A 13960-nucleotide genomic window follows, 5' to 3' on the forward strand; every position below is an offset into this window, starting at 1 on the left:
CCGGGGAGGATCTGGAGGGGGCTGGGACCGGAGACTTCCACACACGAGTAGAACAGCAGCAGTGGGGGGAGGGGCGCAATATCTGGCCTTGCGGGACTGAAGTTCCCGGGCCTGACCCCAGCGCGGTTGGTGGTGGGCTGGGGGATGGGGGTAGCGAAGTGATAGCCTTTTTGGGAACTCACGTTCAGAGAATCTCATCAGTTCACCTATGCCGTCGCCATCTTGCCTCTCTCCCTAAACTTTTCTTCTTAATACGCTATCACAAACTATTGATTAAAGGCAAACAGAGACTGGCAGATAAGAAAATGAAATTACCCTTAATGATGGACTCTAGGATTATGTGTTTAAAATATTTCTCTTTTGCTAGCTCATAAGACAATCAAATAACTAAAAGTGATTAAAAGTGATTTGCATTGAAAGTATACGGATTCTCTTTGGTGGTTACACTCCAGGTAGCACTCTGGAGAAGTCAATGAAACCACTTACTAGGCGGTTGTATTGAACATAAGATGGTCAGCTTAAGCAAATATCATGGTCTAGGATAAATTGCCTGCTTCTCCTAGAATAGGCAACTTGGTCCATGGAGAGGAAAAAGCCATTGGAGACAGAAGTGGTTTTTATGGGTTACCTTTTGACAGTGGTCATTACTTTAAATGATACGTGTATATGTGTTCATTTGGGAGGTTGTCCAAATGCCCTCACTGGCACACTGAAGGGTAGAGAGAGGAAAAGGTAGAGGAGAAGGAGAATTCCATCTGTAAATCTGTCATAATTGCTTTCATATGGGGCAAACACAGGCAAATACTAGTTATGAGAGCTGAACAAAGAGAGTGAGAAATAAATAATTATTATTTTGGTGAAAGAATAAAAACAGGGACAAGAGAAAGAATCATCCAGTTTGGATGCTTGTTATGGTCTTAAAGTCAAAGAGTCCCTCAAAAATTATGTCATTTCCACATCACAGTGTTCACCACCCCGTGCCGCAAATTAAGTATCAGAACTTCTTCTTCTCAATAGCATACGTATGAGTCCTTAATAGAAAAACAATGGAATTGTCTTAAATTTTATTTAGCCCACTCTATGAGTAGTTCTCAGCTGATACTGATTTCACCTCCCACTCCCTGAGGTCAATGGGTAATATCTGGAGATATGACTGGTGGTCATGATGAGAAGGGCACAGTTGACATTGAATGGATGGAGGTCGGGCTGCTGAACTTTCTACAATGCACTAGGCAGTTCCCCTCTAACAAAAAATTATCTGACCCAAAATGTTAATGATGCCGAGGCTGAGAATCCATGTTATATATGACAGTACATGGAATGAGCTCTATGTGAAATATAGAACACTCTTTTATTAAATGTAATGACATTGTATAGAAATCTTACATTTTCATTAGTAGATATTAGAAGGAAATGTCAAGATACAAAATCAAACTAGTGTCTATCAACAAATTAATGGATAAAGAAAATGTGGTCAAAGAGATCATCTTATCATTTGCAAAATCCTGGATGAACCTGGAAGACACTGTGTGAAGTGAAATAAGCCAGACACAAGGATGAATACTGCACTTCCTCACTTATGTGTGGATGCAAAAAATGTCAAACTTGTGGAACCAGAGAGTAGAAGAGTGGTGGGTTACCAGGGACTGACGATGGGAGTGGGGGTTTTGAGGGAATGCTGGTAAAGAATTTAAAAATTCCAGTTAGACAGGAGAAATAATACAAGAGATCTGTTATACAACACTGTGACTTTAAGTATTAGCAATGTATGGAATATTTGAAAATTGTTGAGTAGAATTTAAGTGTTCTTACCAAAGAAAGAAAATATTAGGTTATGTGAGGTAACAAATATATGAATTAGCTTGATTTAGTCATCCCATAATGTATACTTATATCAAAACATCGTTATACACCATAAATATATACAATTGTTATCTGTCAATTAAAATACATAAATAAATATAAACTTTCAAAAAATAAACTAAGATATTATATCTACAGAGTCGATGTGTCTCCTCTTAAATCCATGAAGCAATACCTCAAGATGATGATGATAATAATAATACTAAATTCTTAGAAAAGCAAAATAAAATTATTCCCTTTGATCAAAGTGTATCAAGATGCTATGATGTCACACATCCTGCCACTGAGATACTTATCCTGCTTCCCCCAGAGCTGACCACCATCAGACCTCAACAATCAGAAGCTCAGCATTGTTGGAGGAAGTCAAAGGGGCTCATATATGCTTCCTTCTTTTCTACAAGTCAAGTGATGTATTTCAAGACAACTGGTACAGAACTGAAGTGGTCCATAGAATCTCTGACTCATTCATTAACTAATTCTTTCAAAATATGTATTAATATATTATTATTTCAAAATATGTAGTAAAAACTCAACATGCCTGGGTATTTTGCTAGCCACCAGAGCACAGGTAAGCAGACAAATACCACTCCATCCCTCATAAAACTTAAATGGTTTGTGTGTCGCTGGGATGGGGAAGTGGTGATGGCGGTGGTGTTCACAGACAAGTAAACACACACTTATGGTTGAGAGCACTGTGATAGAAACAGTCATCTCTTCTCCATCAAAATAAGCCTGTGTCTTAATTCCCAGACCCTATAAATATGTTAATTTGCACAGCAAAGGGAAAGTAAGGTGGTAGATAGAAATAAAGCTATTAATCGGATAACCTTACAACAGGGTTGTATTGTCCAGATGGGCACACATCTAGTCAGAAGTATCTCCAAAGGTGTGAGAGAAGAAGAAGAGCCAAAGCAGGCCAAAAAAAAAGAGGTAAAGGTGATGTGAGGTGAAAAGGACTGGACCTGATATTGATGGATTGTAAGATGGTGGAAGGAGGTCATTAGCCAAGGAACAAGGCAACTTCTACAAGCTGGAAAGGGACAAACAACTGAACAGAAAAGATTCTCCTTTCAAGAAAACAACAAATGACTTAAAACTTTCACAAGACATAGAGTTTGCACAGCAAAATTTTTAGAAAGGATTGGATTAAGCAATACAGGACAAAGTCACCAGGTGCCTGAGAAAAAGGGGAGGGGTGAATTTGAATTCACCCAATGAAATTGAATTGTTTTCCAAAAAAAGACCCTCCTTTTCAAGCCTCCAGGAGGAATGAAGCACTGTTGACACTTATAGATCAGTGGGACCCATGTCACTTTTTTTTTGCTTCTGGAACTAGAAGACAATACATTTATATGGTTTTAAGGTAATATGGGTACAGTAATTTGGTGTGGTAGCCGTGGGAAGCAAATACAAGTGTCAAGTGCTTTGAATGGGGAATAATGAATAGTATCTAAGCAAGACAGAGGTGTGATGTGTGTGAGTGTTGAGGGGAGGCCTCCATCTGGGAAAACTTGCCAGATTAGATGAACTCTTTTTCTTTTTTTTTGGAGTTGGAGTCTCACTCTGTCGTCCAGGCTGGAGTGCAGCAGCACGCTCAAGGCCATCGCAGCCTCAAACAGCTGGATTCAGGTAATCCTTCCTCCTCAGCCATCCAAGTCACTGGAAATTAAGGTGCGTGCTACCACGCTCAGCTAATTATTATTATTTTTTTATTTATTACAGAGAAGATGTCTCACCAAGTTGCCCAGGCTGGTCTCGAACTCATGGACTCAGGTAATCCTCTCACCTCGGCCTCCCAAAGTGCTAGAATTATAGACGTGAAGCACCTTGCCTGGCCAGATGAAGTGAATTCTAAGCTGTGTTCCGAAGGATGCATACAAGTTTGCTGTTTGGAGAGTAAAAGAGTGTTCCGGTTGGAATGAACACGACTGTGCTTCTTGTGAACTATACTGAGCTGCTCAGGTAGTCAAGTAAGGAGAATGTGAATGATGAGAATAAAGCAGGAGTGATAAACACAGGTCATGTGATGGAGCTCTGCAGACCTTTGACTGAGCATGGATTTGAATCTAAGAGCAATGGCTGGTCAACAACGACTTTTAAATAGAAGAATGGCATGATTTAATTTAAAGGCGAAAATGCTCTAATCACTGCAGGGAGAATGGATTGGAGAGAGACACAAGTGGAAGCAGAGAGAAGAGTCTGGAGAGAGTTGCAGGAGTTCCTGGGTAAATGGTCATCCACACCAGGCCAGGGCAATAAAGACAGACAGGAGTTAAGGTCAGTTAAGGGTTCTTCCGGGTATATTCCCAGTAGGGGGATTGCGGAGTTGTATGGAAGTTTGATTTTTAAGTCTTTTAGGAATCGCCACACTGTTTTCCACAGAGGCTAAACTAGTTTACACTCCCACCAACAAAAACATCGCTCTGTGAAAAAGATACCTGCACACGTATGTTTATCGCAGCATTGTTCACAGTAACAAGAACATGAAACCAACCGTGCTGCCCATAGAAACAGGACGGGATTTTTAAAAATGTGGTACGTATACACGGTGGAATATTGCTCAGTCATAAAGAAAGACAAAATCATGAACTTCACAGCAACCTGGATGGAGTCTATACTACTGAGTGATCTTTCACAGAAACAAAGAACTGAGTATCACATGTTCTCACTCATAAGCAAACCTTGAACAATTATTGTAATACTATAAGAAAAGAATTTGCAGTAGAGGGAAACTGTGGGGGCTGCGGGAGCAGGGAGGTGGGATTGGCAGTCGTGGGAATCTGCCAGGGGAGGGGAGGGGGGGCACACCTCATCCACAAGGGTACCTGCATAATGAACATTTGTACACCTAACCCTGAATTGTACCCCCCATCTTCAAAATAACAAAATTAAAAGAGGAAAAAAAAAAGTTAAGAGAGGCAGAGTCAATAGGGATTGGTTAACACCAATAAACAAACAACTAGTGACAGAAGTGGGAAGAGGGGCAAGGCAAGATGAAACCCAGGCATCTGGCTTGGAAAACTAGGTGGAAGGGAATTCTAACTCTAGAGCACAGAAACATGGGTGGGGGTAGAGGGAATATTTTATTCAGAAGATTCAGATACAATCTGGTTCACACTATAGGACCCAAGGAACATCTGAGTGGACGAGAATGCCAGGAAAGTGATTTGCAGGCTTTGGTGCCTCAGTGATTTCTTACATCCCTACATTCTGTGGGACACTTGCTAATGTCTAAGTTCTAGAGTACCCAGGAAGGTAGTCAAAGGCAGATTTGCCCCCAGATGGCTTAATAGACCTGGCAGTATATTGATATCCAAGTCGTTGTCTATTGATATACAAGTCGTTGTGGATCAATAAAATGCAGAAACAGATACGGAAATAAAAGTTATCTTTTAAAATATTCATATCCTGAATCAAAAGCTTCTTTAAAAATGGTGAGATACAGGATGATGATGTAAATTTCTGGTCCTATAGTCAAATGCAAAAATAAGTATCACGGGTTGATTAAAAATAAAGTGGGGGAGGGGGACTTTCATTAGAAGACAAGTACATGGAGAAAAAGTTTTTGCTTTTGTTTTTGTTTTTTTCTAAAAGATGCTTGAAGAAAATATACCCTTGCAATGACTTTGAATAGGGGAGGTTCTGCTGCAATCAGGACACCTTTCCAAGTTATTAGCGATTTGCAAATGTTATTCACCTGTGGCTGGATTTATGAGCCTCAAAGCATTTACACCTGAGTTTTGTTTCAGACTACCAGCAGATACTGGAGAGCCATGGGACTGTTTGCAATGCTCTGACTAGATGTGGGTTGCAGATGTTGTGTTTCATTGTTGATAATAATATTCATAAATACATATACACATGTGTGTGCATGTGCAGAAACTCAAAAATTTGAAAGCTGCTTTATGGTTCAAAATATATGCAATATTCCTCTAACCATTGTCTCTACGCAGCATTCCTCTTTTTCACCCCCACTTTCCTTTTTTCTCTTCACATCTGTATAATGAGCTTACTTGCATTCTTTTCCCACCTGATCTTGTCTATATTGAGTTGAGAATTGTGTAACCTCTATGAATCCCAATCTTGCTCTTTCTTCATTTTCCTCCTAAATTTGTATTCTAACATGGTATTGTTTATTTTTATCAAACTTTATCTGGGAGAGTGAGAAGAATATACTTAAGATGAAATACAATTTCCTTCACTTACTAGCTATGCAACACTGGCAAGTTATATGACTTCTCTACACTGTAAAGTGGAGGTAATATGAGCTACCACATTTGTTTATTTTACAGACTAATAATATGCTCTGCCTTGTTTTACAAAGGATTTAAGCAGAGAGTTCGTACTTTTTTTTCCCTTCTGTTCTCATTCTCTAAGTTATTTGGCTTCTGAGTATATAGTTGAGTGTGGAAGTACAGTGTAGCTGATAACATTGCAATAGATATGTACAACAGCGTAACTCCTACACAAATATGTAACAAGAATTCTAGGGAGAAAAGAAAACACAGTTGTACATAATATATTTCAATTTTTACATAATTCCAGATATACCAATCCAAAACATACTATTTACAGGACAACATCTTCTTCTTATTGTCCTGATGTCTTTAGAAGACAAAGCAAAAAAGTGAAACATGAAGAATTTAAAGTGGTTGTTAACTGAAATAACTTCAACTTCCTCATATAACCTTTATGTGGGTGTTACTGTCTCTAGGAAATAAGCTTGATATGATCTTTTAAAATCACTGACAAAGATCACATTTGTCTCATCAAATCTCGTTAGCTTGCATACTTTTCTGTGCTAAACTACAAAATTTATGTGAAAAATCACCTTATGCAGCCTGTCCTCTGAGCTTCCGTTCGTATCTGAAAAATAAGAATCTTACATACTGGGTGAGTAAACTCCATGTAAGACTTTACGCACCTTTTACCCTAACTTTTATTATACAGCACCAGTTAGTAAATATTTTAGGATTTGCTGCCAATACAGTTTTTGTAGCACCTAATGGTCTCTGCTGTTGTAGGATAAAAGCAGCCATGGATAAAATGAAACAAATGAACACGGCTTTGTGCAAATGAAGTTTTTTTTTTTCTTTAATGTTAAGATTTTGTTTACAAAGCTTTTTTGTTGTACAGAAAGTACAAATGCGGTTACAATCTCGGTGTAACTGGTAGCCACAGACGGTTGACTCACCAATCACAGCGACAGCAAGAGTCTTACACAAAAACCTGACAACGCTTACAATTTTGTTGGGGTGAAGTCCCCACGCTTGGTAATGAATTACCAAGAGGGACTAAATGGAGGAAGGTGCAATGTCACAGGAGCTATTCTTTGGCTCTTTGGGTGGGTGGGTGTCCTGGGGTTGGTATCACAGCTGCCTTTTTTTTTTTTTAAACAGCTACCAATTCCATGAGCAGTCCAGCCAATACTGAACAGTGCTGTTTCTGCAGGTCATTTAGGGTCTTAATCGTCTTCTCCTTCATCGTCTGCTTCTCTCTTCCTCTTTTCACCCTTCCCGCGTTCTTCCTCCCCCTCCTCCTCATCCTCGTCCTCTTCATCTTCACCGACTTCTCCATCATGTCCAGACTCCCCTTCCTCCCCACTCACTTCATCCTCCTCTTCCTCCCCTTCTCCATGTTCATCTTCGTCTTCCTCCTCTTCACCAGCCTCCTCCTCCTCCGCTTCTCCCTCTTCGCCCTCCTCCTCTTCATCCACACCAGCCACCTCAGCATCGGAGTCAGGGGCTTCCTGGTCCTCTGGTCGTAGCCATCCGGGCAGGTCAGCTGGGGCAGGAGCTTGAAGACACTCTCTCTCGGTAGTCACTCAGGTCAGTGACCTCCCAGTTAAAGAGGTCCCAGCTTTTTGGACGTTCCAACTTTTTTTCAAAGGTTCCGAGGTGCTGATATCTTTCAGTTTATTTCCACTTAAGTTTAGATGTCTGAGAGGTGGAGGTTTTTCTGCTAACATATCCAGACCTCCCTAGACTCTATTGTCACGGGGTTCAAGCTTTTTCAATTCAGGCAGCTTGGGAAGATTTGAAACCGAGATCAAGCCTACATTTATTAAACGGAGGCACTCTAAGTTCACAGATTCAGCTGTTAAGCCCTCAATTTTTCCATCATTTGATCTGCAATTGTCCAAGACAAGTTCTCGAACCTTTCCGCGGCGGGGGTGGAGAGGGGAGAGGGGGCCTAGGAAGGGGTCTGCGCACAGCAGAGGCCGGTGGCAGGCGGGCAGGCGAGCGGAGCCCCCTGCAAATGAAGTTTTATTTACAACATAGAACGTAGACCCAATTTGACCCAGAGGCCACAGTTTTCTGACCCCTGTTCTGGATTCCACGGGGTTAATTTCTATGGTCTGATAGTATGTTTCCCCCCAACAGATCAAGAGAAAGATGCAATATCAAAATATCAAGATCAAAATGCATTCAAGGAATATGGTCAGTGAGATCAGGTAATTAGGAACAAGGGAAAGACAGACAGAAGTTCTGACTCCAGTTGCAAAGTAGATATGTCCTTAGGCCAAGCACGAATTTGAGAAGGCACTGGGGTACTTCTCAGATTGTTTGTAGGGAAGGCCAGACTTTTTGTCAATTCATCAAAGATTGAAAATACGAAATGCATTTGGAGAGCAGCGGCAGATTGCCCTAAAATCTCTAAGTATTTAACTTCATGATTTGTTTGTATCTCAGCATGAGCCAGAAGCAAACATATAAGGATCATCAGAGACGTCCGTGACCACACTCAAGAGTGCTAATTACTGAGCTGCAAAGAGTGCCAGTTAGTAAGTCCTAAGAAAGCAAGTCCCCTGGATGTGTTTCTATCTTAATGACTTTATCACATTTGTACACAGGATTATTTGTTACATGCCTGAGAAATAAATATATATTTTATCTATTATCCAGGGTCTTTCGTAATCTGAGTCTAGTCATATTGGCAGTGCCTTCTTCTGCATTTGCACAGGATGACTTCCTGTGCCCAAAAACCTTTTGTGCTCTCTCATATTTTGCTTTATCCATCCAATTTCCGAGTTTTGTACTGTGTCAGCAAATCCTTCTTTGGTACCCTTCAAAACTCCTCCATGAAGTTATACTTCCTTTCTGTTGGATGCAGTCTGGTCCTCTGTTGACATCCAGAAAAGCATGACATGCTTTGTCTTGGACTAGCCTTGATTTAAATAATATTGCCATATTCTCTGCACCTGTTTTATCTGAAGTTCTAGCTGGAACTCTTTGGGAATTTGAGCTGTATTTTATATATGGATGGGAAAATATTCCTCAGAGAACCAAACATGGTGTCATTCATAAACTAGAGATTCCTTATACATTAGTCTATAAATGCATCCATTGAATCATCACCTTAAACATTTTCTATTCTGGGTCCCCTTTGAGTACTTTTTAAAAAAGAAATTCACTCTTCTGCACCTTTGTCCTTTCTTGCTTTCATTTAAGAAGCTCATCAGCAGGAGAGATTGGGTACATAAAACCACAGGACACAGCAATCTGTGACATCAAAAGGAAACCAAACAAAATGCATAGCTCACAGAATTTGTAAGACTGAGCCTGGAGAATGAAACATGCGATTTAGAGCTACTTCTACTATTCTGAATGACACTGAAAAACACACACGTATTTCGTGGGCAGAAGGAATTCAGCCATGATTAGCGTATGACCCTGGTACAGCTGAGGACAACTGTTTGTTTCCACTGTCATCTGCAAGACTTTGCTTTAGGATAAAACTTAATTGGATATACTGAAGGAAAGAATGGCCATTGGAAGTGAGTAAAATTTTATAATCTCCATTAAAGTTACACACTTGCAGAATTATGAAACCAAGTTGGTATTTACCCTGCAAATGAATACAAGCCTAAATGATAAAAACTGACAGTATTAAGCTATGTGAGTCACAGGTAGGGGGAAAAAATAGCAAAAGATTCGCTCAGGTATTTTATTACTATTATTGCATCTGAAACAAATTATGAATTTTATGGCCATGCTGCATTTTATTGGTTTGCCTCTATATTTAGTACAGTTGTAAATGAGCAAACTTCTGATGAATGTTTTCTTGGTACACGGCTCAAACTTTTTTCTTCCATATAGAACTTCTTTTCAAATAAGCCTGTTCACTGTAAAGTGAGGAACAGAGAAGAGCCTTGCCTCTCTTGACCTGCTTCCTGCCTTCCATAGCACTAAGAGAGTGAAGGAAAGGTAGACATCCTTCAGGATGAGCTTCTTTGCTGGCCATAACTACAGGTTCCAGAGAAACTTTCCACCACAGTCCGTGGAAGGAGCAAGTCACACATTCTCTCTTGGCCTCTTTGATCTCACCAGAGATAAGCACCATTGATTGCCACCAACTAATAGGATCCTTTTATTTTTGCAACTTGATTTTATTTAAGAGATGTGGGGTTAGGTACGCGAGTAATCTACACGCAGGTGAAGCTTGGGCCTCCCACGAGTCCTCACTTCTCCTGGATTAGGATCAGGTACATTTTGTGTTATTACATGCTCCCCTTTCTCCTCCCTCCAGCAGTGTTCCATGACTGCCGATCCCTCCCTTGTGTTATTGTGATTAGGGTTAGGTCCCACTTATGAGTGAGAACGTGTGGTATTTGGTTCTTTGTTTCTGTGATAGATCACTAGGTATGATTGTCTCCAACTCCATCCAGTTTGCTGTGAAGTCTATGATTTTTGTCTTTTTTATGGCTGTGTAATATTCCATCATGTATATGTACCACATATGCTTTATCCAGTCCACTTTGGATCCACAATAGGGTTGGTTTCATATTTTTGCAATTGTGAATGGTGCGGCAATAAACATGCATTTTTTGTAGAATGATTTATGTTTTTCCAGAAGGTCAATTTCTAGTTCCTTTAGAAATCGTCACACTATTTTCCACAGAGGTTGGACGAGTCCCACCAACAGTGTAGAAGTGTCTCCCTCCTCTCCGTACCTATCCCAACATCTACTGTTTTTTGATTTATTAATGATAGCCATCCTTACTGGAGTTGGGTGGAATCCAAATTTGGTTTTGAATTGCATTTATCTGATGATTAGTGAGGCTAATGTATCTGTTGGTTGCTCGTATGTCTTCTTTTTAGAATTGTCTATTCATGTCCTCAGTCTGTTTTTTATTTTTTTATTTTTTTATTTTTTTTATTTTAAATTTTTGGGATACAGTGAAAGGTTAGGAATACAAATATTCATTGTACAGAAAAGAACAAAATCATGAATTTTGCAGCAACCTGGATGGAATTAGAGTTTATGATACTGAGTGATCTCTCACAGAAACAAAGATCTGAGCATCACATGTTCTCACTCCTAAGTGGACCTTGAACATCTATCGTGATACTATAAGAAAAGGATTGACCGCTGCGGGAAACTATGGTGGGGGGCAGGGAGGGGAAAGGAGGTGGGATTAACAGTCCTCAACATCTGTCTGGGGGAAAGGTGGCCCATTTTTGTAAATAGGGCTGTTTGTTTTTTTCCTTTGGCTCATTTGAGTTCCTTGTAAATCCTGGATGTTAGGACTTTGTTAGATACTCAATTTCCAAATACTTTTTTCCCCATTTCTGTGGGTTGTCTCCCCTCTCTCTTAATGATTTCTTTTGCTGTGTAAAACTTTTCAGTTTGACGAGGTCCCATGTGACTATCATAGATCTTATGGCATTCGCTTTTGGGGAATGAGAATCAAGAACCGGTTGCCAACTCCAATGCGCATAAGAGTGTTTCCTGCATTTTCTTCCAGGATTCTTATAATTTGAGGTTTTACGTGTAGGTTTTTGTTCCATTTAGAACTGATTTTTGTATATGGTTATCTGTAGGGGTCCTGTTTCATTCTTCTGTGTGTGGTCAGTCAGTTTTCCCAGCACCATTTGTTAAATTAATATGATATTTTAATTTGATTATTTTAACTAAAATTATGGAAATATCTAGGTTTGGGAACCTAAGCAAAGGGTCTGGCTGAATAGAGACCAGAGACAGTGTGATGGCCTCCTTTATATATCAAATTGGTTAAGATACAGTACTAGTTACTCCTTCAAATCCCAATCTAGGTGTTACTGCAGTGTTGTAAATGTAATTAAAGTCCATAATCAGTTGACTTGAAGTAAGGGATGAGATCTTAGATAATCTGAGCAGCCTGATTCAATAAATTGAAAGACTTCCCTGAGTAAGAGGAAACTCTGCCTGTGGATAGTGGCTTCAGCCCATGCCCGAGACCTTCAGCCTGCCTTTCCTGAGGGCCCGCTTTCTGCATTTTGGACTTGCCTAGCCCGCCACACACTCACATGAGCCAATGCCTTGCAATAAACCTCTTAATATGCATCTCCTACTGGTTCTGTTTCTCTGCTTGAATACTGACGAATGTAGGCCGTGTCCCAGTAAAACCAAAGATCAGGCAAGATTGAATCACAGTGAGAAAAACAGAAATCTGGTAGGCTGAGGAAACCCATCTCCTTATAGAAGCAGCAACAAACTGTCCCATAGCCCCAGAGAAAAAAAGACAGTCACATTCTCCAACTCTCATTTTTAGTGCCTACAAGTCCCAGTCCTTTTTATCCTCACCAGATCTTAGGTGTTTCCTTGAATTCTTATTTGATTAATTTGAATGTGTTTAATATAACCAAGTGGCCTTGACAAGAGCCAGTTATCATGGCACCTTCTGGAAGAGGAAAACGATCTACACTTTTTGTAGACTTACTTATTTTTCCATTAAATTGATAAAAATGTATACATCATTCACAATTTGTAAGTGTGCACACTATTCAGTGCACGCTATTCTAGGTGCACTGAAAACAGCAAGGTGAATCTTGCATCTGGAGCCTGTTTTCAAGAAGTGTAGCACTGATGATGGAGCTGTCTGTCCATACATACCGCCTATCGACAATCAGAACTGATACATGGAGCAGGTAAGGCCTGCAGCTAGTGACATGAGAGCTCAGAGGTAGTTGAGAGGACTAGGGAAAGACCTAGGAGAAGAGAGACGTTGGTTCCTGCCTAGGCCTGACATCTGTAGGCCTGGGGGCAAGAGTACAAAGGGACACTTTTCCCACAACATGGGAAGTCGAAATTTAATTGAGAATGATTGATTCCTAGAACCTGGTGCTCCTGTTCTTCCTACCTCTGATTCTAACCTGCAGCATGTGGACACCCCAGGCTACATGTTCAAGCATCCACACCTCCTGCAAACAGTAGCTCCTGCTTCCTCCTTGAACCCAGGGCACACACGCCGGAAACGAAGCCCACTCTGAGGAGAACAGAGGAAAAAGTTCCTTGAGGTGGTCCTTGAGGTGAGCAGTTTCAAGTGTGACTCGGGAGGATATTTCTCACTGGCCCAGCTGACACTTCCTTCGCCCCTTTAAAAAAAAGTGTCGGAATAGATTTCTCTGAAGTTCAGGCATAAATTAAAGGCCTCACTTTCTGAACATGTGTTGAATTCTTTGGGGCATTTGTTCTAAATTCTCCAACAATGATCAAGCACATTATCTCTATTCTGTTAAAAATATCTGCATTGTTCTACCTTACATACCTAACTTGAAATTTTTTTTAGTGAACATTTGTGACACTCTAAACCAGAGTTAAAATATGCGTAGTATGTACCCAGGTGGTTGGGGGACAAGAAGAGGAGTACCGAGGGAAGAAGAGATATTGGTAACCAACAAAGAAACATCCCGAGTTGTGGCCAACAGGCGACTAGCTCTTTCACCATGAGAACTCAGCTGCCCACATGGCACTGCGTATTCAGCAGTTTTTGACCAAAGCGGCATGACCCGAGTCCCACTTCCCTATTCACTAGATCTCGCCCAAGCCCATTTTTTTTGTTCCCCTTGGTGAAAAATTCCTCAAAGGAAAATGTTTTGCCTGTGTGGAGGAGGTGAAACATAAAAACAGCAGAAACACTAAAAGGCACAAAAACTGATGAGTTCAAAACTATCTTGCCAGTGAAAAAAGCATCTTGATAGGTGTATTGCATCAAATGAAGAGTACTTTGAAGGTGACTAAAGTTTAAACATGCAAGAATGAATACACAATTTTGTATAAGTTCTGGGTTTTTTGGGATCCCCTCTCATATTCTCTGCTTGTATATGTTTGACTA

General features: G+C 40.3%; 1 pseudogene; it reads right to left on the reverse strand.

The window, feature by feature from the left end:
* Positions 1–7327: 7327 nt before the first annotated feature.
* On the reverse strand, positions 7328–13631 carry LOC103258721 (annotated as a pseudogene).
* Between the last annotated feature and the right edge of the window lie 329 nt (positions 13632–13960).

This window comes from Carlito syrichta, unplaced genomic scaffold (assembly GCF_000164805.1).
Source record: "Carlito syrichta isolate Samal-C Ts95f unplaced genomic scaffold, Tarsius_syrichta-2.0.1 Scaffold302338, whole genome shotgun sequence".
Taxonomy (NCBI): domain Eukaryota; kingdom Metazoa; phylum Chordata; class Mammalia; order Primates; family Tarsiidae; genus Carlito; species Carlito syrichta.